The sequence below is a fragment of the Sceloporus occidentalis genome, unplaced genomic scaffold, assembly GCF_023333645.1.
Source record: "Sceloporus occidentalis isolate IW3139 unplaced genomic scaffold, rSceOcc1.0.p SCAF_29, whole genome shotgun sequence".
Lineage (NCBI taxonomy): Eukaryota > Metazoa > Chordata > Lepidosauria > Squamata > Phrynosomatidae > Sceloporus > Sceloporus occidentalis.
The window spans coordinates 508,622-536,512 of NW_028317009.1; the positions used below are offsets into that span (position 1 = coordinate 508,622).

At 46.1% G+C, this 27,891-nt stretch overlaps 1 pseudogene; it reads right to left on the bottom strand.

Moving 5' to 3' along the window:
• Positions 1-2,704: 2,704 nt before the first annotated feature.
• On the bottom strand, positions 2,705-27,891 carry LOC149299073 (neural-cadherin-like; annotated as a pseudogene).

Sequence of the window (27,891 nt, forward strand, 5' to 3'; positions counted from 1 at the left end):
GGTCACGTGGGTGGGCCGAGTAAGCCCCGTAATGTTAAAATGAAATAATCCTTATCGGGCCCTCGTAAGGAAATCGAATCATAGTCCGGGGTGGAGCTCGTTAAATGGAGTCGTTAAAGCTTTGATAGGGGTGCGGTGATCAGACGTTAATTGGAGTCACGCGGGGGTATAAAGGGTAACTAGAGAACTGATGCAAGTTTCTTGTCCCGGCTCTAGGTTTGCAGATCTGTTTGCTGCTGTTCTGGACATCTTCAGACTCGGCGGACTCCGTCCCGAGGTGAGCGAGGGGATACCACGGGTTAGACTGTAAGCTCTTTGGTCCGCTTTCTCTCCTTTATTTCTGCAGCTTCTCCAGATCAAACCATTGTTGCTTTGGCTGCACAATCCTCAATGTTATCACCGCAAGTCTCTGCCAAAAGCATAGGATGTCTTTCGCAATCATTGCTCTCTTTCACTGCAGATCATTGTCGTCCGTGTAAGAGTAGAGTTTAGAGAGAGTCACAAACTTTGGCCCCCACCGTCAAACGAGCATTTCAGCCAATTTAACCCGCCCTGCACCAAATGTGTGCTTGCCTACTCACCACCCCCCATATATGTATTTGGAGTGTGATTTGGGTAATTAAAACATTCCATCTCGTTACACAAGGCCTTTATCCCTTTAACTGTTCAGCTGTGTATGAAGCGGCTTAAGGCGTATGGAGTACGGATTGTATCAGAATCCCAGGATCAGCAGCAGCTCCCACCTGTTATCGGCCTGCAATTGTCCATGGTTGGTATTAGTTGGTGAGTGGACCAAAGTCTTAAACTTGCTACAAACTACATATAAAAAATGTAACATTGTATCCCACAAACGCTTTACTCACGTGGTCTTCGTTGCTGCCGCCTTCTTCGTTGTAATGGAAGATGTTTTTTCTGGTGTCCTCAAGGTCCTGGCTATGCCCAGATCCGTGATAAACTCCTTGGTTTATGGTCTTCCTCCTCTTGCACTGAGACCACAACAGAATTCTGGCGATCAGCGCTGCGAATGGAGACACAAGAATTATCCTCTTGAAGCATGCAAGGATCATGAATAACAGGGTTGTTACCATTCTTATCTTGCCCTGATCCACCCTTGGTAGGAATTCCAGCGCTGAAAATACAAAGTGTTTCAAAATGTTTCTTCCTCTTTCATACAGGACAACGATTCTCATTATCCCTCGACACATGGGAGTGGTGGTTTTACAATCGAGTGGAGTGAATGCGTTGTATGGAGTGCAGCTTAACTGGGAATGCTTAGAAACCACAAGGTAGGACCCCAAAGCTTATAACGGACACCGGCGAGGCCGTCGTGTACTCCATTGGCATGCGGTAGCTGTTCAGTCTCGCGTTCTTTATGCATCCTGATTACACAGAAGGAATTGGAGATCAGCGCATGATGGGAATTCTGCATCGTATGGTGTATTCCAGGTAATGACGGGCAGGGAGAGTCTTTATACCCCATGGATTTACAGATGGCTTCTACTCTTACATTCACTAGAAATGCTTTTACAGTTTTATTAAAGCCTATGTTGCAAAAGCGTAAACGCTTACTATCTGTAACAATTTTTAGTTTTTTTACCTTGATAACCCGTTTGGTTGAGACTTCCCAGAGTCTTGCATCTTGGAACGACTAATTTCTTTGTAGGTCCTGTGAGCTGCTGTTGTCTCTGTGCTCCCCTCCTCCATTAAAGCGAAGCGTGAACTCGTTCTGCATCCTTTCCAAGCCAACTTTGTTCCACTCTCTGAGATTGTAGGAGACTGTTAGAAGCCCATGCCTCACCTCGACAAAACAAACGGGGCCGTTAGATCCCAGGGTCATGCTGAACCATCGGGTGCTGAAGCTCCGCTATGATCTACAGGCTGCTCGCCATTGCTGCGGACCCGGACCACCTAACAGTGGAGCACTCTGGGCTCTCGCAGCGAACGCTGAAATACAATGACCCTAAAGCTGTCCCATCTACAGGATGCTCTGAATCGGGAGCTTCAGATGTGGACGCGACTCTACGCAATGTGCAGCATGACGCGTGTCAAGGTATGGACTTCATGCTGTGTTTGGTACCTGCAGGTGGATGGATTCGCTCTGGTCCTTAGAAGACAAACGCAGGATGACTGTCAGCGTTGCGTTTTCTTAACATTGCCTGAAAATGTGTCCGCTGCGGATGGAGAGAATGCGGGAGCAGGTACCGGATGTGGCCTCCAGGATGGATGAAGTGTTCGTGGACATCTGCAAAAGGATGAGTATATAATGCAGATTACCCTATTCACTATAATACAGAAATGATCGCCCAGCAGAGCACCAGGTGGTGGCAGAGCATTCAGATGTGATGTATGAAGAGTCCATTCTGGCAGAGCTTTGGGCACAAACATTCGAATGGATTCTTTGATCGCACCCCGACTCCCCATTTTCCAATAATCTACACTATACTCTGGGCATTCACAAAGATGTCCCAGTTCAGGTGAGTCTCTTTAATATAACATAAATATTGGCATGAAAAATAGTACTTCTTCTAAATGGCTTAATATAAAACACACTTTATAGTGGGAGACATTCTGATATCAGCGAGGTGGTGGAACCATTAATTCAGGTTTGTCTCTTTTTAATGTTCTTGTAGAGTTATTACCCGTGAGCGCATCGGTGTAAGCCAAGCCTGTATCTTTTCCGCAGTCCTGGTGAGCGGGTGGGCGATCACAGCTGGAGGTCACTGACGCAAGCAGAGTCGCAGGGTGTGGGTGATGAGCAAGCTGTACCCTTCCTCGCACAGCCTGGGGAGCTATTAATGGCCTCCAGCGGGGCTGCTAAATCATACACCTGTGTTAAAGGAAACACCCACCGATAAAGAAAATTATTAGCAGGTCATCACAAAGTAGCTCAGATAACTCAGCGGAAAGCTTTGATCCGGACCCCGCTACTGGTTGTGTTCTTTGTTACCCTTAGAATGTCTATTGACCCGGCTCCTCGTGCAGTCCGGCTGCATATCTGCGAGTTGTATGTTGCTGAATATTGGTAATACTCGTTGCTAATCAAAGAACATTCTAATTTGTGTCTTATAGGAATCATTACCAACCTCTGTCCTACGTGATACCAGCTGGGACTATCCTGCTAACCCACCTGGTCATACCGCGTCCCTCTGCTCAGAGACCCCCAAAGTACCGAAGCTGATTTACCGGATGCATCCACAGCTCCCACGTCCACTACAGAGCAACCGTCTGCGGTAAGAGGTAAGCGATACTCTGCGTGATAGAAAGTCATTACCTGCTTATTAAGAACGACATTGCGGAGACAGCCTTTAAAGGGTTTGTGTGGAAGGAGATTGTGGGAACGAGTAGATGACTGCTTAACGCCTCCGAGCTGCAGAACGGTATCTGACTCCCAAAACCTGCAGAGAATGGCATGCATATCAGACACGGGTCACAGTAACACGTGGTGTGGGGCTTTACTATTGCAGATAATATTAAACATGCATAAAAATTGTCATGGCTCTTAAACACTTCCTTTCTCTTCATCCACGCAGATTGCCAACCCAGTAGAGCAGCCGCTAGGCATTAATCCCGGTTTATCCTCTGTGACTGCAGTAAAGTCAGCCCTGATCTCCAGCCCAAGCCGTCTGTGTGCGCCATACCTTCTGTCCTGCATGATGACTCCGTGGACTTCACAACTTGTTCGATCCTCTGTAAGTAGCTTTCCTTCGATCCCCTCTGTCTCATTTATCAAAGCTGTGTGGCAGCGATCCAGAGTCAGGCTGACTCCCTGCACCGGAGTAAATGAAGTCAGTATTTCATCTTCTCTGACTGCCCGACGTTGACATTTTCCTTAAGTAAATTTGACTGCGTGCGACTTGAATCGTTGTGTATTTGGTGTGAATTGTCTTGGTTATATGTTCCATGTAGAGTTGGCTGAGGGTCAGTTAGTTGAGTATAATGCAGCTCTGTGTCTGCTCATAAAGATTTGTCTTCATTCTACTTCTGTGAGTAAAGGAGAATATTTAAGCTTTCCTGTGGCTGCATTAATTACATGTCTGGCTCACGATGTGTTAATTAACTAACTTTATCTTTTATGTGCAGGTCTATCTGATGTTGTTCTCCATCTGTAATGTTCACATTCTCTGGAAAGCCAAGCCTCAGCGTGGTCAGGTCTTGTCTGAAGATGAAAAGGAGCTGGCCCCTCGTAATCTTTGGGAATGGAAACAAAACCACATTAACAGCAGTGCAGCTGGACATGGAGCAGACTGTAAGAATGTAATTCAACTGTGATGGTCAATGTAGACTTACTATTGCTTTCACTTCGTGTTACTCATGACTTAACTGTATTTGTAACTCTATGCCTTGTAATTTGTAACTCATTGCACTGTTCTTGTGATTCTTTGCATTGTGATTTGTATCTCAGTGCACTATATCTGATTCTTTGCATTGACTTGTATCTCATTGTACTGCATTTGTCATTCTTTGCTTTGTGATTTGTAACTTATTGCACTGTACTTGTTACCCTGACTTGTTAGTCTATTACTTATGATTTGTGATTTACTTGTTACTCTTTGCATTGTATTTGGGATTTGACTCTCTGTATTGTACTGTGTAGACATTAAATAAAAGTGGTTTAGTTCTCTATCTTCTCAGTTTGAATCAATTAAAGCACAGAAAGAAACATACCTTTTGAGCTTCTTTAAAGGGAAGATGTAACAGGGGTATATAATAACTATTTAATAACACAAGGGAGAAAGTGTGCGCTGCCTCTACTCTGAAGTTGATGCTGCTCCTCCTCGCTACGTCCTTTCCTGATACTCACCAATTGCAATGAAGTTCTTACTGTCTCTTGACGCTCCGCTGTGTCATAAACCATCTGTGCTGTCGCTTACAAACTCCAGTGATAGCTGCCCGAGCAGCGGCCAATAGGACGAATCCATGCATAGCCGTTACCTTGAAATGTTCTGAGTCTGCTGGCAGCGTGGCCCAAGGAACGAAGTCAAACAGTGGCACCTAGAAAGACAAATGGAAATATTTTAGTTTCAGAGGTAGACTGTCTGAAGTTGGTGATGTAAGGGATAAGTCACACAGGAACATGGTCCAGAGAATCTGCCTACCTGGAACCGGTGAGAGTCGACGTGCAAGGGTTTTGGGGCAGAGAATAACAGTTCTGGTAAAATTGTTTCTGTACCGGACATCTACAGGACACGTTTCTGACTTGGGGAATTGAAACTATAGATGGGCTACCTCCGTCCACGAGAGGCGGGGATCTGCTGACTACGCTATGGATTGTGCACCCGCCATCCTGCAAACAGCCCATCCGTGAACAGAAATCAATGGATACTTGGAAATTCCTTTCCTTCAGCACTGATCGGATCTGTCATTGAGAAGAATACAAAAAAACTCAGTTAAAACGGCACCAAAAACTTATCTAGACCCCATCACAGTTCTGTTGCCATTAGGCACCGCAGGACCAGCTCCCTCCCACAACAAATGCAGATAAAGATGATTAAAGCGCACCTCTCTTAGATCTTTACTTTTGTTATAAAGTAATAAACCCCCAGCTGTACCCTCAGAGATTCAAAATCAAGAGAATTATTTCCACAAAACTCTGAAAGACAAACAGGATACATATAGATATCACGAGACTGATAAATATTCTGCGTTTTGTAATATTAATTTTAAGAGACAGCCGACGTTATTCTTACTCAGTAGTAACGCCATAAACACTCTGTCCATACCTCCTCTCTCTGGGCTGTCAATAAGCTCCGTAAGATCTCGGGTTTGTGGCAGGAGGCAGCTCCGCATGCTGAAAATGTCACGTCGGTCGCGTTATCCTCTGCGTTCACCACACTGAAGATGTGGATATGGCTGGGATGGGCAGCTGCCATGTCTGCCAGGACGGCCTGGAGCTGGTCACGTCTGCTGACTCCAAACTCATCCTTCTCTATGAATTCCTCTGCTGTAATGCCTAAAATGCGGGTTAAAAAGTTATGACTGAGAAGCAGAGATAGTAACGTATTTACCCAGATAGGAGCGGGGAAGGGAATTGGGGTTACGCACTGAGTAGGACAGGGGTCACTTAATGCCAAGAGCGTTCCTGTCCCACCATTTCCTTCTATCCCTATGCAGGGATACTACATCATTTTAATGTCTTTATGGTACAATGTACAGGAGTCCAGGGAAATGGTTACATATATATGTAGCTGTGGTGACCTGTACATCACTTCTTTATCTAGTGCAAACTCTATGATGGTCAAACCAGGCAGTCTTCCCATCAAATGTCCCAGCGGAGTCCTACAAGAATCTACCTGAGACCCCTCCGCACCACTTATTACTTACTTGTGAGTCTCAGAGACACCGAGCTGCGGAAGGCGTCACTTCCAATCTCTTGTACATAAATTTTGATAGTAGAGAAGGTATCTGGCCACACACCGTCAGAAACCGTAATATTGAGGTTGTACGTTCCCTGCGGAGGTCTCTCGGTCATTAGGATTGTCCTGTTGTTTTGGTTCAACCAAAAATACCTACAGAACACAAACTGTCAATGCAATGTTATCTTCCTCAGACATGCCTTCTAACTCCCACATACACCAGACACGTCTTCTCTCTCCCTCATACACCAGACACGTCTTCTCTCTCCCTCATACACCAGACACGTCTTCTCTCTCCCTCATACACCACACATCTCATCACTCCCTCATACACCAGACACGTCTTCTCTCTCCCTCATACACCAGACATCTCATCTCGCTCCCTCATACACCACACATCTCATCACTCCCTCATATACCAGAGACGTTGTCTTCCTCACTCATAAATCAGACATGTCTTCTCACTCCCTCTTAACCCAGACATGTCTCCTCACTCACTCATACACGTCTTCTCTCTCCCTCATCCACAAGACACGTCATCTCGCTCCCTCATACACCAGACATGTCTTCTTGCTCCCTCATACACAAGACACATCTTCTCTCTTCCTCATACATCAGACATCTCTTCTCGTTCCCTCATACACCACACATCTCATCACTCCCTCATACACCAGACACGTCTTCTTGCTCCCTCATACACCTGACACATACGGTTGTTCACGTACATAACAGACAAGTCATCAAGCTCCAACATACACCAGACGTCTTCTTGCTCCCTCATATATCAGACATGTATTCGCCCTCTCTTATACAACAGACACGTCTTCTCACTCCCTCATACACCTGACATGTATTCTCCCTCTCGCATACACCAGACACATCTCCTCACTCCCTCATACACCAGACACATCTCCTCACTCCCTCATACACCAGACACGTCGTCTCTCTCTCTCTCGCATACACCAGACACATCTCCTCACTCCCTCATACACCAGACACATCTCCTCACTCCCTCATACACCAGACACATCTTCTCTCTTCCTCATACACCAGACACGTCTTCTCCTTCACTCATACACCAGACGTGTCTTCTACCTTCCTCCTTCAGCAGACACATCTTCTAACTTCCTCATACACCAGACACGTTGTCTCGCTCCCACATACACCAGAGACGTTGTGTTTCTCCCTCATATATCAGACATGTCTTCTTACTCCCTCACACACCAGAGATGTTGTCTTCCTCCCTAATGAACCAGACACGTCTTCTCACTCCCTCATACACCAGACACATCATCTCTCTCCCTCATACACCAGAGATGTCTTCTCACTCCCTCATACACCAGACATGTCTTCTCATTCCCTCATAATCCAGACATGTCTCCTCACTCACTCATACAGACATGTCATCTTGCTCCCTCATACACCAGACACGTTGTCTCGCTCCCACATACACCAGAGACGTTGTGTTTCTCCCTCATATATCAGACATGTCTTCTTACTCCCTCACACACCAGAGATGTTGTCTTCCTCCCTAATGAACCAGACATGTCTTCTCACTCCCTCATACACCAGACACATCATCTCTCTCCCTCATACACCAGAGATGTCTTCTCACTCCCTCATACACCAGACATGTCTTCTCATTCCCTCATAATCCAGACATGTCTCCTCACTCACTCATACAGACATGTCATCTTGCTCCCTCATATACCAGACACTTCAGCTTGCTCCCTCATACATCAAACACTTCAGCCAGCTCCCTCATACATCAGACATATCTTCTTGCTCCCTCATACATCATTCTTGTCTTCTCGCTCCCTCATCCACCAGACAAAGCTTCTCAGTTCCTCATACACCAGACACGTCTTCTGTCTCCCTCATTAACCAGCCATGTCTTCCATCTCCCTCATTAACCAGACACGTCTTCTCTCTTCTTCATTAACCAGACACTTCTGATCACTCCCTCATACACCAGACACGGCTTCTCAGTCCCTCAGTCCCAGACACATCTGCTCGCTACCTCATACACCAGATATGTCTTTTCCCTTTCTTGTACAACAGACATGTCATCTCGCTCCCTCAGACACCAGACACATCTTTTATCTCCGTCATACACCAGACACGTCTTCTCTCTCCTTCATACACCAGACACATCTTCTCTCTCCCTTATACAACAGACATGTCTTTTCGCTCCCTCTTACACCAGACACATCTTCTTGCTCTCTTATACACCAGACATGTCTTCTCACTCCCTCATCCACCAGACATGTCTTCTCCCTCTCTCATACAACAGACATGTCTTTTCGCTCCCTCTTACACCAGACACATCTTCTTGCTCTCTTATACACCAGACATGTCTTCTCACTCCCTCATCCACCAGACATGTCTTTTCCCTTTCTTGTACAACTGACATGTCATCTCGCTCCCTCAGACACCAGACACATCTTTTATCTCCGTCATACACCAGACACGTCTTCTCTCTCCTTCATACACCAGACACATCTTCTCTCTCCCTTATACAACAGACATGTCTTTTCGCTCCCTCTTACACCAGACACATCTTCTTGCTCTCTTATACACCAGACATGTCTTCTCACTCCCTCATCCACCAGACACGTCATCTTGCTCCCTCATACACCAGACATGTCTTCTTCCACTCTAATACAACAGACACGTCATCTCGCTCCCTCATACACGTCTTCTCTCTGCCTCATACATTAGACGTGTCTTCTCTCTCCCTCATACATGAGACATGTCTTCCCTCTCCCTCATACACGAGACACTTCTTCCCTCTCCCTCATGCATGAGACACGTCTTCTTCCTCTTTAACACAACAGACACGCCATCCCGCTCCCTCATACCCCACACACATCTTCTAGCTCCCTCATACACCAGACATGTCTTCTCACTCCCTCATCCACCAGACATGTCTTCTCCCTCTCTTATGCAACAAATACATCATCCCGCTCACTCTTACTCCAGACATGTCTTCTCACTGCCTCAATAACCAGACAAATCTTACTTCTTTCTCATACATCAGGCTTGTCTTCTATCTTTTTTATAAACCAGACACTCCAACTCTCTCCCTCATACACCAGACAAGTATTCTCGTTCTTTTATACACCAGACATGTGAGTTCTCTAACTTATACACCAGACAAGTCTTTTCTCTCCCTCATACACCAGACACGTCTCCTCCCTCTCTTATACAACAGACACGTCTTCTCACTCCGTCATACATCAGACACATCTATCTCCCTCATACACCAGAAACGTCTGCTCAATCCCTCACAGACCACTCATGTCTTCTCTCTGCTTTATACACCAGATCCTTCAGATCGCTCCCCTCATACATCACACATGCCTTCTTGCTCCCTCATACACCAGACGTGTCTGTGTATGAGGGGGAGAGAAGACGTGTCTGGTGTCTCTCTCCTTAATAGAACAGACACTTCAGTTATCTTCCTCGTACACGAGACACGTCAGCTGGCTCCGTCATTACACCAGACATTTCTTCTCATTCTTATACATCAGACATGCCTTCTCCCTTTCTTATACAACAAACACACCTATCTCCCTCATAACCAAACACACCTATCTCCCTCATACACCACACACGTCTTCTCTCTCCCTCATACACCAGATATGTCTTCTCTCTCCTTTATACACCAGACACATCAGCTCTCCCTCAGATACCAGACATGTCATCCCGCTTCCTCATACCCCAGACATGTCTTCTTGCTCCCTCGTACACCAGACACTTCAGCTCTCTCCTTAATACATCAGACATGTATTCTTGGTACCTCATATACCAGACATGTCTCCTCACTCCCTCGTACACCAGACACGTCACCTCAATCCCTCATACACCAGACACATCTTCTCTCTCCCTCATACACCAGACAAGTCTGCTCGCTCACTCATACACCAGACATGTCTTCTCTCTCCTTCATACACCAGACATGTCTTCTCTCTCCTTCATACACCAGACACATCTTCTCTCTCCCTTATACAACAGACATGTCTCGTCACTCCGTCATACATCAGACACATCTATCTCCCTCATACACTAGACACGTCTTCTCAATCCCTCATACAACAGACACATCAGCTCTCCCTCAGATACCAGACATGTCATCCCGCTCCCTCATAAACCAGACATGTCTTCTCTCTCCCTCATCCACCAGACATGTCTTCTCCCTCTCTTATGCAACAAATACGTCATCCCGCTCCCTCTTACTCCAGACATGTCTTCTCACTGCCTCATACACCAGACAAATCTTTTCTCTCTCATACATCAGGCATGTCTTCTCTCTCCCTTATACACCAGACACTTCAACTCTCTCCCTCATACAGCAGACATGTGTTCTCCCTCTCTTATACAATAGGCACGTCATCCTGCTCCCTCATACACGTCTTCTCTCTCCCTCATACACCAGACACATCTGTCCTCTCCCTCATACACCTGACATGTATTCTCCCTCTCTCATACACCAGACATGTCTTCTCTCTCCTTTATACACCAGACACTTCAGATCACTCAATCATACACGTCTTCTCTCTCCCTCATACACCTGTCACGTCTTCTCTCCCCCTCAAACACCAGACACATTTTCTCCCCCCCTTATACAACAGGCAAGTCTTCTCTCTCTCTCTCATACACGGCTTATCAGTTCCTCATACACCAGACACATCTTCTGTCTCCCTCATTAACCAGCCATGTCTTCCATCTCTCTCATTAACCAGACACATCTTCCATCTCCCTCATTAACCAGACACATCATCTCTCTCCCTCAATAACCAGACACGTCTTCTCTCTCCATTACAAACGAGACACGTCTGCTTGCTCACTCATGCACCAGACACGTCTTCTCTCTCCCTCATTAACCGGAAACATCATCTCTCTCCTTCATTAACCAGACATGTCTTCTCCTTCTCTTATAATACAGACATATCATCCTGCTCCCTCATACACCAGACATGTCTTCTCTCTCCCTCATACACCAGACACTTCTGCTCGCTCCCTCATACACCAGACACTTCTTCTCTCTCCATCATAAACCAGACACGGCTTCTCAGTCCCTCATACACCAGACGTCTTCTGTCTCCCTCATTAACCAGCCACGTCTTCTCTCTCCATTACAAACGAGACAAGTCTGCTGGCTCACTCATACACCAGACACATCTTCTCTCTCCTTGTTAACCAGACATGTCTTCTCCTTCTCTTATAATACAGACATATGATCCCGCTCCCTCCTACACCAAACACGTCTTCTCTCTCCCTCATACACCAGTCACGTCTTCTCTCTCCCTCATATATCAGTCACGTCTTCTCTCTCCCTCATATATCAGTCACGTCTTCACTCTCCCTCATACACCAGACATTTCTTCTCTCTCCCTCATACACCAGACATGTCTTCTCACTACCTAATACACTAAACATATCTACTCCCTCTCTTATACAACAGACATGTCACCTTGATCCCTCATACACCAGACACGTCTTCTCTCACCCTCATACACTAGACACGTCTTCTCTCACCCTCATACACCAGACACGTCATCTCGCTCCCTAATACACCAGACACGTCTTCTCTCCTCATCAAACACCAGACACGTCTTCTCTCACCCCTCATACACCAGACACGTCTTCTCTCTCCCTCATACAACAGACACGTCTGCTCTCTCCCTCATATACCAAACATGAATTCTCCCTCTCTCATACACCAGGCATCTCTCTCCTTTATACACCAGACACTTCAGATCACTCCCTCATACACCAGACATGTCTTCTCTCTCCCTCATACACCAGTTACGTCCTCTTCTCTCCCTCATACACCAGAAACTTCTTCTCACTCCCTCATCCACCAGACATGTCTTCTCTCTCCCTCATACACCAGACACGTCTTCTCTCTACCTCATACAGCAGACATGCTTTCTCCCTCTCCTATACAAAAGGCACGTAATCTCGCACCCTCATACACCATATGTGTCTTCTCACTCCCTCATACACCAGACATGTCTTCTTCCTCTCTAATACAACAGACACGCCATCCCGTTCCATCATACACCGGATACATCTTCTCGTTTCCCTCATACACCAGTCATCTTTTCACCCTCTTTTATACAACAAACACGTCATCTCGTTCCCTCATTCACGTCTGATTGCTCCCTCATATACCAGACATGTCTCCTCGCTCCCTCATATACCAGACACGTCTCCTTGCTCCCTCATATACCAGACACGTTTCCTCGCTCCCTGATACACCAGACACGTCTTCTCTCTCCCTCATATACCAGACACATCTGTTCTCATCCTCATACACCAGATACGTCTTCTCTCTCCCTCATACACCAGACACTTCAACTCTCTCCCTCATACAGCAGACATGTCTTCTCCCTCTCTTATACAATAGGCACGTAATCTCGCACCCTCATACACCAGACATGTCTTCTCTCCCCCTAATACACCAGACATGTCTTCTCTCTCCCTCATACAGCAGACATGCCTTCTCCCTCTCTTATATAATAGGCACGTAATCTCGCACCCTCATACACCAGGTACGTAATCTCGCACCCTCATACACCAGACATGTACATACACCAGAGGACTTCTTCCTCTCTAATACAACAGACACACCATCCCGCTTCCTCATGCACCAGGTACATCTTCTTGCTTCCCCCATACACCAGGCATCTCTTCACCCCCCCTTTACAACAAACACGTCATCCGGTTCCCTCATATACCAGACATGTCTCCTTGCTCCCTCATATACCAGACATTTCTCCTTGCTCCCTCATATACCAGACGTGTCTCCTTGCTCCCTCATACACCAGTCACGTCTTCTCTCTCCCTTATACACCAGACATGTCTTCTCTCTCCCTCATACAGCAGACATGTCTTCTCCCTCCCTCATACACCAGACATGTCTTCTCCCTCCCTCATACACCAGACACATCTTCTTGCTATCTCATACGCCAGATATGTCTTCTCCCTTTCATATACAACAGACATGTCATCTTGCTCCCTCATACACCAGACATGTCTTCTTGCTCCCTCATAAACCAGACACGTCTTCTCGCTCCCTCATACAACAGACACGTCTGCTCTCTCCCTCATATACGAAACATGAATTCTCCCTCTCTCATACACCAGACACGTCTTCTCTCTCCCTCATACACCAGACACGTCTTCTCTCTCCCTCATATACCAGACACGTCTTCTCTCTCCCTCATATACCAGACACGTCTTCTTTCTCCCTCATTCACCAGACATGTCTTCTCTCTCCCTCTTACACCAGACACGTCTTTTCTCTCCCTCATACACCAGTCACTTATTTTCTCTCCCTCTTACACCAGACACATTTTGTCTCTCCCTCATACACCAGTTACGTCCTCTTCTCTCCCTCATCCACCAGACATGTCTTCTCTCTCCCTCATACACCAGACTCGTCTTCTCACTCCCTCATACACCAGACATGTCTTCTCTGACCCTCATACACCAGACACCTCATCTCGCTCCCACATACACCAGACACGTCTTCTCTCTCCCTCATACATGAGACACGTCTTCTCTCTCCCTCATACACGAGACACGTCTTCCCCCTCCCTCATACACGAGACACGTCTTCTCTCTCCCTCATACACGAGACACGTCTTCCCTCTCCCTCATACAGCAGACACATATTCTCTCCCCCTCATACACGTCTTCTCTCACCCTCATACACCAGACACGTCTTTTCTCTACCTCATACAGCAGACACATAATGTCGCACCCTCACACACCAGATGTGTCTTCTCTCTCCCTCATCCACCAGACACATCTGCTTGCTACCTCATACGTCATCTATGTCTTCTCCCTTTCTTATACAACAGACATGTCATCTTGCTCCCTCATATAACAGACATGTCTTTTCGCTCCCTCATAAACCAGACACGTCTTCTCGCTCCCTCATAAACCAGACAAGTCTTCTCTTTCGCTCATACACCAGATACTTCAGCTCACTCCCTCATACATCAGACATGTATTCTTGCTCCATCATACATCAGACATGTCTTTTCGCTCCCTCGTACACCAAAGACTTTATCTTGCTCCCTCATACATCAGACATGTCTTCTCATACCCTCATACATCAGACACGTCTTCTCTCTCCCTCATACACCAGACACGTCTTCTCTCTCCCTCATACACCAGACACGTCTTCTCTCTCCCTCATACACATCTTCTCTCTCCCTCATACACCAGACATGTCTTCTCTCTGCCTGATACACCAGACACACTTCTTCTTGCTTCCTCATACACCAGACATGTCTTCTCGGTCCCTCATACACCAGACACATCTTCCCTCTCCCTTATACACCAGACACGTCTTCCCTCTCCCTCATACACCAGACACGTCTTCCCTCTGCCTCGTACACCAGACACGGCTTCTCAGTCCTTCATACACCAGACACGTCTCCTGTCCCCCTCATACACCAGACACGTCTTCTCTCCCCCTCATACAGCAGACATGTCTTCTCCCTCCCTTATACAATAGACTCGTAATCTCGCACCCTCATACATCAGTCACGTAATCTCGTTCCCTCATACACCAGACATCCCTTTTCCCTCTCTCATACAACACGTCATCCCACTCCCTCATACACCAGACGTGTCTTCTCTCTCCCTCATACACTAGACATGTCTTCTTGCTTCGTCATACACCAGACATGTCATCCCATTCCCTCATACACCAGAGATGTCTTCTCGCTTCCTCATACACCAGACACATCATCTCTCTCCCTCATACAGCAGACACGTCTTCTTGCTCCGTCATACACCAGACACGTCTTCTCTCTCCCTCATACACCAAACACATCTTTTCTATCCCTCATACACCAGACACGTCTTCTCCCTCTCTTATACACCAGACATGTCTACTTCCTCTCTTATACAACATGTCCTCTCACTCCGTCATTTATCAGACACATCTATCTCCCTCATACACCAGACACATCTGCTCAATCCTTCATACACCAGACTTGTCATCCAGTTCCTTCATACACCTTATAGACCGCCACTAAAGATCGTCCTACCTTAGCAGTGATCCACCTGAATGATCAAAGTCTGACATCTCAAACGCTTGTCATGACATAGAGTATTCCAATTTACCTCTGGATTGATGAATAAATATCCGTGAACTTCTCTGAGACCTCTTTAAGCAACTGGTCAGCCACCGGCCGACATGGTCAACCTATAACCCATTGCGTGTCAATAGTGAAGTGCATTAATGACCATGAAATGTGTGTGTTATTCGAGCAATGGAACTCACCTGGGTATTTGAGAGACGGCGGAATAGTGTTTTGTATCCCATTCATCTTCATCCAGCACAGCGACCTTCGCAATCTCTGCTGATGACCACCCGGCTGTTTTAAACAAGAAAAAATGGTAAGACATTCATAAGTATGTCTGCATTAGCGCCCATCTGTATTTTTAATCATTTGTCCAACATTCTGCTGTCAGGAACTGTACAATATACGATCAGCATGCCCTGCCGGAGAATTAACGAGGACTAATTTCCAATACGTCCCTCCTGTTTAGCTCAGTTAACCGCGGAATGAAAATAACTGACAGCCATTAACGTTGGCTAAAGATCATTCGTTCACTGTTGCTGCTCACTTTCACTTGGCGGCGTTTGCCAGGATGGATTTTTGGATGTAAACTCATTATGCAGATTTAAAGCGATCTAATAAATATCAACTCTTATATTTTACATGTCATTAGCCTACTTAAAAAATGTAAAAAAAATAAAAAATAAGAGTGGGCCTGCGTGTCTGTCCTTGACAAGGAGATTAATTATTTTTTCCTTTGTTTCGATTTCTCGTATGCTTAAATTATTCATTCATTTTATGTACAAATATAAAATTCATATTTATAAATCTTCTAGGAAAAAATGACGTGTCTAGAACGGCCTTTATCTTACAGCCACCATTCGCCGTGGGTCTCTATAATCAATTTAAAAACAAACATTATTCCTGCCTCTTTATCAAGAGAACGTATGTATAACCAAACTGATGTTCGGGGGGGGGGATAGGAAGGGTTATTAAAGACTTGGAGCCAAAACATGTAAAATAATGCATCTGGGACAGAGAACGTAAAGATATAATTAATAGCTACAATACTGGTCACAACAGCAGAGAAGAGACTATTGAGGCTACTCACTTACAATCTTTTCCCAAACAATAGGTTTGTACAGAGCAGCCAATGCTGGCCCGTTGTCGTTAACATCCAGAAGGTCTAGAATGACAGTTGCGCTTCCTGTTTGAACTGGGATACCCCGGTCTGAAGCTACAATGACCAGGAGGTATTGGGAAGTCACCTCCCGGTCTAGGGCTTTCACCACTTTGACAGCCCCACTTTGGTCAACATAAAACTGACCGAAGACATCAGACTCCGCGTGAATGCCATAAACAAACTGTCCATTTAATTCGGATCAGGCAGTGGGAAACTGAAGAAAAATCACAGTCCCGGACCTCGATGGTAAGGTTAAATCTCCGTTCCTCAGGGATCTCATAATCCAGCTTCTTATTAAGTTTAATTATCGCGTGTTTCTCCTTTTGGTTGCTTTCAATAGTGAATGCGTGGCCTGGGTCTCCTCCAACGATGCTAAATGACAATAAAGCGTTTTCTCCGTCATCTTCATCTACTGCCACCACCTGAAGGACGTTAGAGTTGATTTCACTTGTCTCCCAGACGGTAGCATGCCACGTATCCTGGGTGAACACCGGTGCGTGATCGTTTATAGCTAGAACATGAATAGTTGCCGTACCGGTGGAACTCATTCCTCCGCCATCTTCAACTTCAGTAAGAAGAAAGTAAGTATCTGTCTCTTCACGGTCTAGGTTCCCGAGGGCTGTAAAAATAACACCGGTGGTGGAGTCTATGCCGAAGATGCTTCGGTTAAGCAAATCCAGGGGATTGTTAACGATGGAGTAAGTCAGAATAGCATTGGAACCCTTGGTTCAACTGCACTCATCTCCATGACGGACGCGTTGACAGGAGCGTTTTCCAGCACATCTCCACTGCAGGTGTTTCTCTCGCAGATGAAATGCGGTACGTGGTCATTCACATCATCTACATAAATGATCACATCGGCAAATCCTGTGAGGCTATCTCCTTCTTCATCTGTGGCAAGAACCACAAACCTCCAGAGAGCGTGTTCCTCGCGATCCAGAGGCTTTTGGGCAAATATTCCTCCTGTCCTTTCATTTATGGTAAAAACATTACCTGCTCCGCTTCCATGCAGAGAATACTTCATGGTTCCTTGTTCTCGGTCATCTGGGTCTACAGCAGAAACCTTGACATACGTCAAAGAGTAAACACAGTAGTATTGTTATTATTGGCCAAGAACATTTGAAGAATACCCCTAACCCCCTTGTTCTGAGAGTTATAAGGAAGATGAAGTCAAACAAATTCTGGAAACATGTTCAAAGTACCAGTACCAAAACCGGTAAGTGTGACAGTTCTTCCATTATGTGACCTTGGTACTCGTTCTGCGAGAAAACCGGAGCCTCATCATTTTTGTTCAACACGTTGATCATGACCGTGGTATAATCTTCCCACTTCCCGTCCGACGCCAGCGCAGTGAGTTCATAGACCGGCACCTCCTCGTAATTCAGTGGCTGGAAAATGAAGACAGCGCCGGTTTCTGGGTCTACATCCAGGGCTCCCCCGTTATTCCCAGCTGTGATCTGATAGCGGATCTTTGCATTCATCCCTGTAACATAAACAAACATTCCAAGAGCTTCTTCCAAACCAAACAGCTTCCCTTTAAACGGAATGACTTGTATGTCGAGTCAAATGAATGATCCGCATTACTGATAAGCACAGGAATGAGATATTACTAGTTACTGATAATTCCTTTGCTCACCAAACTTCCGTAACATGGACTTTATGTAGATTAGCAATTTCTTCTTGGTACAAAAAATCAGTTTATTACCATTCTTTACTCTTTTGAGAACTAGGGGTGGAAACCCCTGGTCTAGGGGTATCAGTTGAACTATCCTTGGTCACATTCCTAGACCCAGCTGAACTATCCTTGGTCACATTCCTACATTTATAACTCTTTGGGGGCAGAGCTCTGTAACTCTCTTACAACTCGGTCACACTTATTTCACCTTCGTCTGGATCAGTGGCACTGACAAGGGCAGCAATGGATCCCACGTCCTGGTCTTCCTGCACGTTAACGTGGTAAGCACGCTGAGCGAAGGCCGGCTGGTTATCATTAACATCGCTGATGAAAACGCGCACGTACGCCGAGTCTGCAGAGACGAGAGGCAGGAGATTAAAATACTTCACAGAGGCACTTCTGTCAGCCGCAATTCCTTAAACTGTCCGCCCGCACGTTAAATATAAACTAACATGCAGACAATCCGCGGACAGACCCTGCGGCTCGGAAACAACTTATACAGCCGCGTTATTCCAAAGCTCTTGAAGATGAGATGAATGTGGACGGGAATTTGTTTCAATGGATAACACGAGTATAACTGATGCCCCATGTCAATGGCTCATTTAAAAAAAATAATTATTTCTGGCCCAATCGCCCCAATAACGCATTTTATTGGGGTTAATTTGTTCTCATTTGCAAACCGTGCTGCTCTTCAGAGGAGCGTTAGGACATAGATCCTTCTGAACACCATTATAAATTCATGATATTAGTGAATTTCATTAGCATTGCATAAAAGAATACATTTCATTTTTTGAGCATAACTTAATTTAAATACACAAAAAGTGACATGATTTGCATGAGCTTCTGGCAGCTTAAAGTCATTTTATACGAACAGAACTGCATGAGTTAATCCCGGGGTTTCTTTACATGTTGAAAGGTGTGCCCAACCCTAAATATTTAAAAGGTGAGGAGGTAACAGGGCTGAGAGTTACCAACGTAACAATTGACCATCCCTCTGGCACTGCAGCAGGATCAGACTTTGGGGTATCTCAGCAGGATCAGATGTTGGGGTAAAAGAGGGGCATGGATATCTCAGCAGGATCAGACCTTGGGGTATGGAGGGGTATGGGCATCTCAGCAGGATCAGACGTTGGGCTATGGAGGGGTATGGGCATATCAGCAGGATCAGACGTTGGGGTATGAAGGGCTATGGGCATCTCAGCAGGATCAGACGTTGGGGTATGAAGGGCTATGAGCACCTCAGCAGGATGAGGCATTGAGGTTTTATGGGCTATGGGCTATGGGCACTGCTTTGTGAACATACATTGGGGTGGTTTGTGGGCAACTTCGCAGGATCAGACCTTGGGGTAGGGAGGGCTATGGGTATCTCGGCAGGACCTTGGGGTGGGGATGGTTGTGGGCAACTATTTAGGAATAGATCTTGGGATGTATGTTGCATTTCGGTTGCGCAGTAAGGCCACTGTGCCAAAATAAACCCCATATTATCCTCATCAGAATTGGGTTGCCCATGTTTTCCAGGTCGAGCAGACTCTGATCCATCTGACAACATAACTTTTAGGAGATACGAGGCCTTGGTCTCCCGGTCAAACACGGCAGCTGTGTAAATGACTCCCGTCTGGGGATCGATGTGGAACAGAGCATGGTCTCCGCTGCGATCTTCTAAAATAGAATAGGTGATCTGGAGCAAGACAATCAGACCACAGTTAGCGCAGGCTGGCCTGAAAACACTTTGCTGATATAAGGTGGAACTGATGGAAAACCACTAATGCTCTTTGTTGCAAAGGCCTGGAAGCTTTTACTGAACATGTTCTGCCAGGACTACATATATTATTAACGTAACAGTAATGCTGGTGCGCAGGAAATGCTGCGATCCGATGAGCAGAAGGTCTGTCTGCTCTGCCGCAAACCAATTTAATTTCTCTTTATTATTTATTTGTGGCTTTAACTGACACGTGACCCCTCGACAATCAACAATCTGGCCCTAATACCAGACAGTGTTATCAGGCGAGAAAACCCCCCTATGTGGCATCAGTAACTCTAATTAACGTGCTGACCCCCTGATCTAGTGTAGATATTGGTATGGCCGTGTCCCACAGATCAGTATGGCCCTGTACTATGAACTGGTATACACCCCTCTCCTATGGATCGGTATGGTCCTGTGCTATGAATTGGTATACACCCCTGTCCTTTGAACCAGTATGGCCTCATCCTATGAATAAGTATTGCCCTGTCCCATGAATCGTAATGGCCCTGTGCTATAAACTGGTATGCACCCCTGTCCTCTTGATAGGTATGGCACTATGCTATGAAATGTTATGGCCTTGTCCCATGGATCGGTATGGCCCTGACCTGCTGATTGGTATGGCCCTGTCCTGCTGATTGGTATGACCCTGTCCTGCTGATTGGTATGGCCCTGTCTTACAGCTTGGTATGCCCCTGTCCTACAGATTGGTATGGCCCTGTCTTACAGACTGGTATGGTCCTGTTTTACAGATTGGTATGGCCCTGTCTTACAGATTGATATGCCCCTGTCCTACGGATTGGTATGCCCCTCTCCTACAGATTGATATGCCCCTGTCCTACGGATTGGTATGGCCCTGTCCTACAGATTGGTATGGCCCTGTCCTACAGATTGGTATGGCCCTGTCCTACGGATTGGTATGGCCCTGCCCCACGGATTGGTATGGCCATAAAGCACATTGTTTTACATGTGCAAATTACAGGAATATATGCTATGGCTAGAAGGACCAGGGATATCTGAAGAACATGCGTCAATGGGTGCAGATTTTATAAATTGGTACCGCATTTAGTATACCCAGGAACACAGAGCTATAGGAGTCAGAGTGTGCACGTATGAACTCACCTCTCCATTCAGTCCGAGATCTTGGTCAGATGCAGACACCCGGAGCACAAATGTTCCCAATTCAAGGCCTTCTTTAACGGTGGCCTCATATATGGACGACGTAAAGAAGGGCACATTGTCATTCACATCTGCAATATAAACAAGTCCGGCTTCACATTTGCTCTTCTAGCAGCGCAGGCACAGAATATCCGGAGATTCTACCTGTAATGTTAATGTGAAGGCAGCCAATGGCACAGCAGCAACGGTCTGAGCTTGGATCCTCAGGATAAAAGTCCTGGTTGTTTCATGATCTAAAGGTTCAGCTACAAGAACGGAGGCAGAGCCTTCTTCTCGATTTACCGTCAGGTAGAAACGAACGGGCATGTTAGTCTCTGGGACCAATCCTTCCTCTAAATTGTACGTCACACGAGGGTCTCCCAGCAGTGAGGACTTTAACGGTCTGTAGGAATGGCAGAACATTGTGTAATTAACAGTAAATTACAGTAAAAAGAAGCCCTCAACAGCAGAAAGTCCACTCGGAAATGACAGACATTAGAAGGGTGATTAAGGTTCCTTAGAGGTGATGTCTCCATACCCCGTTCCCTCTCACTAGCTTCATATCAGGCCTAACGGGAAGCAGATGTCTAGATGGGTACGATCCCTGGTAGCCAGGCATGAGGGAGAAATCCATATTCAAATGAGATCATACACCAGTGATGGCGAACCTATGACACGCGTGTCAGTGCTGACACGCGTAGCCATTTGGGGTGACACGCGCAGGATTTCATCCTCGGCTCCTGCACGGCCGCCGAGGATGAAACAATCTGTGCTGGAGGAACCGGGGGGGGGCGCGGGACGTGCAGCAGCGTACCGAGCGGGGGGGGCGGTCCGCACCGGGTGCCGCTCATCAGGGGGGCACCCGGCACCCCTCCAGAGACAGACAGTAATGTCCGCCGCTGGAGGAGCAGGCTCGCAAGGGAGCGGTATCGGAGGTCTTTAACAGACCACCGGCTCCCTTGAGTGATTTTAAGCCGGTTCAAGGATCTCCCTTGAACCCGGCTTAAAATCATTCAAGGGAGCCGGAGGTCTGTTAAAGACCTCCGATATCGCTCCCTTGTGATCCGCGCGGCAACAGCTGTTGTGCGCCGGGGTTTGTTGTCAGATCCCGGCGCACAACACTGAAGCCGCGCCCACCGCTGTCCGTGCCCTCTGACCCAGAAGAAGACAGAGAAGACAGAAGAACTGAAGAAGAGGAGGCAAAGAAGCTGAAAGAAGAAAAGAGGAAAGGTAGGAAAGCATACAGTGAGAGTGGATTGGTGTATGTGTGTGGATTGGTGTATGTGTGTGGATTGGTGTATGTGTGTGGATTGGTATATATGTGGGGATTGGTATGTGTGTGGATTGGTGTATGTGTGTGGATTGGTGTATGTGTGTGGATTGGTGTATGTGTGTGGATTGGTGTATGTGTGTGGATTGGTATATATGTGGGGATTGGTATATATGTGGGGATTGGTATGTGTGTGGATTGGTGTATGTGTGTGGATTGGTATGTGTGTGGATTGGTATATGTGTGGATTGGTGTATGTGTGTGTGGATTGGTGTATGTGTGTGTGGATTGGTGTATGTGTGTGTGGATTGGTATGTGTGTGTGGATTGGTATGTGTGTGTGGATTGGTGTATGTGTGTGTGGATTGGTATGTGTGTGGATTGGTATGTGTGTGGATTGGTATGTGTGTGGATTGGTATGTATGTGTGTGGATTGGTGTATGTGTGTGGATTGGTATGTGTGTGGATTGGTATGTATGTGTGTGGATTGGTGTATGTGTGTGGATTGGTATGTATGTGTGTGGATTGGTGTATGTGTGTGGATTGGTGTATGTGTGTGGATTGGTGTATGTGTGTGGATTGGTATGTGTGTGGATTGGTATGTGTGTGGATTGGTGTATGTGTGTGGATTGGTGTATGTGTGTGGATTGGTGTATGTGTGTGGATTGGTGTATGTGTGTGGATTGGTATGTGTGTGGATTGGTATATGTGTGTGGATTGGTATATGTGTGTGGATTGGTGTATGTGTGTGGATTGGTATGTGTGTGGATTGGTATATGTGTGTGGATTGGTATATGTGTGTGGATTGGTGTATGTGTGTGGATTGGTATGTGTGTGGATTGGTATGTATGTGTGTGGATTGGTATGTATGTGTGTGGATTGGTATGTATGTGTGTGGATTGGTATGTGTGTGGATTGGTATGTGTGTGGATTGGTGCATGTGTGTGGATTGGTGTATGTGTGTGGATTGGTGTATGTGTGTGGATTGGTGTATGTGTGTGGATTGGTATATCAAGGGCAACATATGAAATCGACTGATGAACAAAGAAGTTACTAAGCAGGTATGTTAAATAATTTGTTTTTGGTTTATTAAATACAATTATATATTGCAATTATACATTTTTGTAGTTTAAACCATAAATTGCGCAAAATTATGTGTTTTTGTCGAAGTGACACACCACGCGAGTTATGCTCGATTTTTTGCCGATTTTTGACACACCACGCCAAAAAGGTTGCCCATCACTGTCATACACCAATGGGCGGAATCTTTCTATGACTCCTACCAATGGCTGGAAGCATTGTAAGTTGCCCAACCAATGGCTGGAAGCATTGTACAGTTCCCACCGACGGGTGGAAAAATTCCACTGGTTTCCAGGTCAGAGGTCACGTCTTACCACAACAGGCGTGTCTCTCATGGTATTTTCCGGAATCACCAGGTCATATCTTTCTTTTTCCCAGACCGGAGGCTGATTCTGAGCATCTGTGATTCGAACGGCTACTTCCACCTGCGTGCTTCTATTTCCTGCATCTGCGGCCGTGACCTCTAGAGTTATTAATGATTTCTGATGGGGAAAAAAAGGTTAAGACAAAAAACTTAATCCTTCTCCATTCAGCAACCTCCCCGACAAAAAAAACAAACCCAAAAATGCTCTCCCAATTGATTTAAAAGCTGTGAGTGACAGATGGTTGAAGAGTTTCATGCACCACTCACATACTCTGGTACTCAAAGTGTTAATTAGTTGTATGGTACTTGTCCTAGAGGGTTTTTCATTCTATCGCCCAACCAATTTCCAATTACAGAGCTAACCAGAGACACGTAAAAAAAAAAAGGCAGTGGACGATTCCCAGCAAACAGCTGGCATTCTGCAATGGAGAGTCTCATTTAGCGGTAACCTCGGGGACTCACACGGGGGCCTTCCAATCAGTGTCCAGATGTCGTCGTCTGGCCGTAGAGACTTTTGATTTCAGAAAAAGCAAACATGACAGCTTGATAAAGCCTTAAAACTATCCAAAAAGCCCCGTCACGTCCCCGCTTAAAAAGCCACCAGCTGTGTCTGCAAAGTAGAAAGTTGAAATATCCAAACACAAAGCTACTCGCTGTCATAAGAGATACATTGTAGTTTTGCAATATGTATATTAAACCGGTTACTTAATATTAGGAATAAAAGAGAGATACAAGTGCGCCAAATCTTATTATTGCATTATATATATAGCGGCTTACAATCCTACTATAAGTCATATTGTATAAAGGGGTCTGGGGTCAGAAGGTGACCCCGCGATATTTTCATTTAAGAGTACTATCACTTGTTGAAATGTAAGTTGGTTCTCTAAACACGGCATGTAAACGCTTGCTACGTTACCCGAGATATTGGCTGGCGAACATAAAGCCACCCCTTGGAGGTGTTAATGCTGAAGGCCACTGGTTCCTCTCCAGACACAGAGTACGCGATCGTTCCATTCACGCCATAATCGTCATCACGGGCCGCAACGCAGAGGAAGCTGCTTCCCACGGCAGCATCTTCTCTCAGGAAATCTGGGACAAGAATGAAAACATTTGAATTCTATGTTGTCCACTGGGGTCCCAAATACCCCATGGGCGAGCCGGCCAAGCTCTTGTGGACCAGCAGATCTAGGAAGACTCTTAACGCTGAATTCCACTTAAAGCTATAATTAGAAGAGGACAGAGGAACATGATGGGGACTTGGTGCTTGTAGACATCTCATACTCTACCCACGGAGGCTCAATTACATTCGTAGTGGTTGTTCTCAAAGCTGGGGTCGTTGTCATTTTGGTCCTGGATCTGTATGTTGATCTGGCACAGCCCTATGAGAGGCTCGGCCCCCTGGTCTGTGGCTTTGATGGTGACGGGGAACTCTTTCTGCTTCTCCCGATCAAAGCTCTGAAGGGTTGTCAGGACTCCTGCGTGGGAAACGTGTTAAAGAAAGCACGGAGGCGATGTGACTGGCAATTCCTGCTATGACACATGAAGAACATTTTCTCATAAGCTTTTGAGAAAAAAAGCTTGGCTGATTAACATGACCTACAACCATGGTTAAAACCTGCATCACCGAGCCTATCTGACCCACTGGTTTTAACAGAATCAAATGAAGCTCCAAGATGTCACCTCTGTTGACCCTGGGGTAGAAGGGTAGAAGCGTATACACCAATCCAGCAAAAAGCATATTAAAAACCTAGAACACAAATACACCGGGAGGAAAGTGTGTCCTCGGTCACCGTGCCGCAGGCCATCTCTCCATACAATGTTTAAAGGGCTTTAAGGTATAGGAGGCGGTGGCACCTGTGTCCGGATGGATGCTGAATGCAGGAAGAGAGCCCTCGCGATGAACGATCCCGTACTTCACTTGACCGTTGACGCCAACGTCTGCGTCTTTTGCCTCCACCTGCAGCACAAACGTTCCTGGGGGCTGGTTCTCCAGGACTACGGCGTGGTGACGGTACTGGGCACACTGGAAATAACGTTAAATCCACACATTTCTTTTAGGATCTGGCTACATCTTGGAGCCAAGGACAGTTCTAACACGGCTTTAGTTCATTGGCGTTCAGTAAGGGATTATTCTCCTAAGCGTTTTTCTGGAGTTAATGTACGAGGTACCTGATGGAAGACGGGCTTGTTCTGGTTGACGTCATCGACTCTCGCGGCGACCGTAGTTGTGCTGGTGAGGCTGTGAGGATCCCCCGAAGCATTGTCATCTGTGGCGGTCACATACAGAACATACTCGGCTCCATGATGCTTTGGAAGCAGGTTAGAACCAAGACGGATTATTCCTGTTAAATGGTTTGAGGATAAATCAGTCCCATTGTTACAAACCCTTAACCCAGGGTAAGCGATACCCCCTACTCAACTATTTAGGAACTTCAAGTTATAGTTACTGTGACGGAATTCTGGTGAGGAACTCGATTTTATCTCGATGACTAATTTTCTTCTTTATGTAGCAGAATATGAGAGAAATCGTCAGGTCTCTGTAAAAAGCATCGGTGGCATTGGGGGAGGTAGTTATGGATGTATACAAAATATAGCTCTACGTACCTTTCTCGGAATCAATAATAAAGCTCCCTTCTTTATTTCCTTCCGAAATGTTGTAAGTCACATGATCTCCATATGGATCAAAGGCATGTACGGTGGCAACCAGGGTGTTGGGAGCCGCTTCCTCCGATACAAACGTTCTGTATCTGGAAAACAGAGAAACGCTGCCAAGAGACCCATTCAGTGCTACCTCCTACCCCGAGGCTCGGCCAACACCAAACCTACTGGTCTTCTCACCGGCCCTGGCAAAGAAGTTATAGAATGAAGTCTATGCAGTCGCCTTTCATTTATGGATTGGGACAAACTCTCGAGCCTTCGTTGGGAGAGACCTGATGAACCGAAATGTATTACAATGTATTATAGGAACCTTTGGAAACATTAGCAGATATTTCTACGCAGAAACCTAATGGACACAACATTTTTTCCATTAAAATTATCAAAGGAAAGATCTGGAGGCCGGCTCTTAAAACTGTCAGTGTGAGAGATTCCGAGGAAGAGTGACATAGCCCATCTGCTTCTATAGGAGCTTAACAAGATCTGTGAGCGTTCGGCTAAATAATGTGTGGCAAACGTAATGACTCGTAGAGCCGGAAGCCGCTTACGATGCCATTTGTACGATGCAGTCTTTGGTGTATGATACCCGGGGAGTTATTCTCAAGCACTATTTATTGAGGGGCATTACGGTTTATTACCTCTCCGAATGGGCTACACATTGAGATTGGCTGCCAGCTTTTAGACCACAAATCAGGCTTTAGATAACCCTCATCTTTACTCCGCGTGCAAATAGATCCGATGATATCTACGGCAATGAAATCTACAATCCCACTCGGCGAGGTCAACGTGGGGTATCCATAAAGACCTCAGAGCTCTTGCAAACTCAAGCAGAACTGTCCGTCATCAACCATCCTCTTTGTAAAGCTCATAACTGCTGCAGATCCTGAGAAACCCGACTTGTAGTCCACTGCCGCCATCAACATCTTAGCTTCCAAAGAAGATCTGCAGCAGTTGTAGGGTTTGTCTGGTACATCATTACAAACTCAACAGCCAGCAGGATAAATGCTTTAGAACCCAACATGTATGCGGTGGAACAATAGGAACCCTTAAGAACCCAACCTTGTAGCCCACTGCTGCCATCAACCTCTTAGCTTCCAAAGAAGATCTGCAGCAGTTGTAGGGTTTGTCTGGTACATCATTACAAACTCAACAACCAGCAGGATAAATGCTTTAGAACCCAACATGTATGCGGTGGAACAATAGGAACCCTTAAGAACCCAACCTTGTAGTCCACTGCTGCCATCAACCTCTTAGCTTCCAAAGAAGATCTGCAGCAGCTGTAGGGGTTGTCTGGTTTGTGTAAACCATCACAGCGGGCCGACAT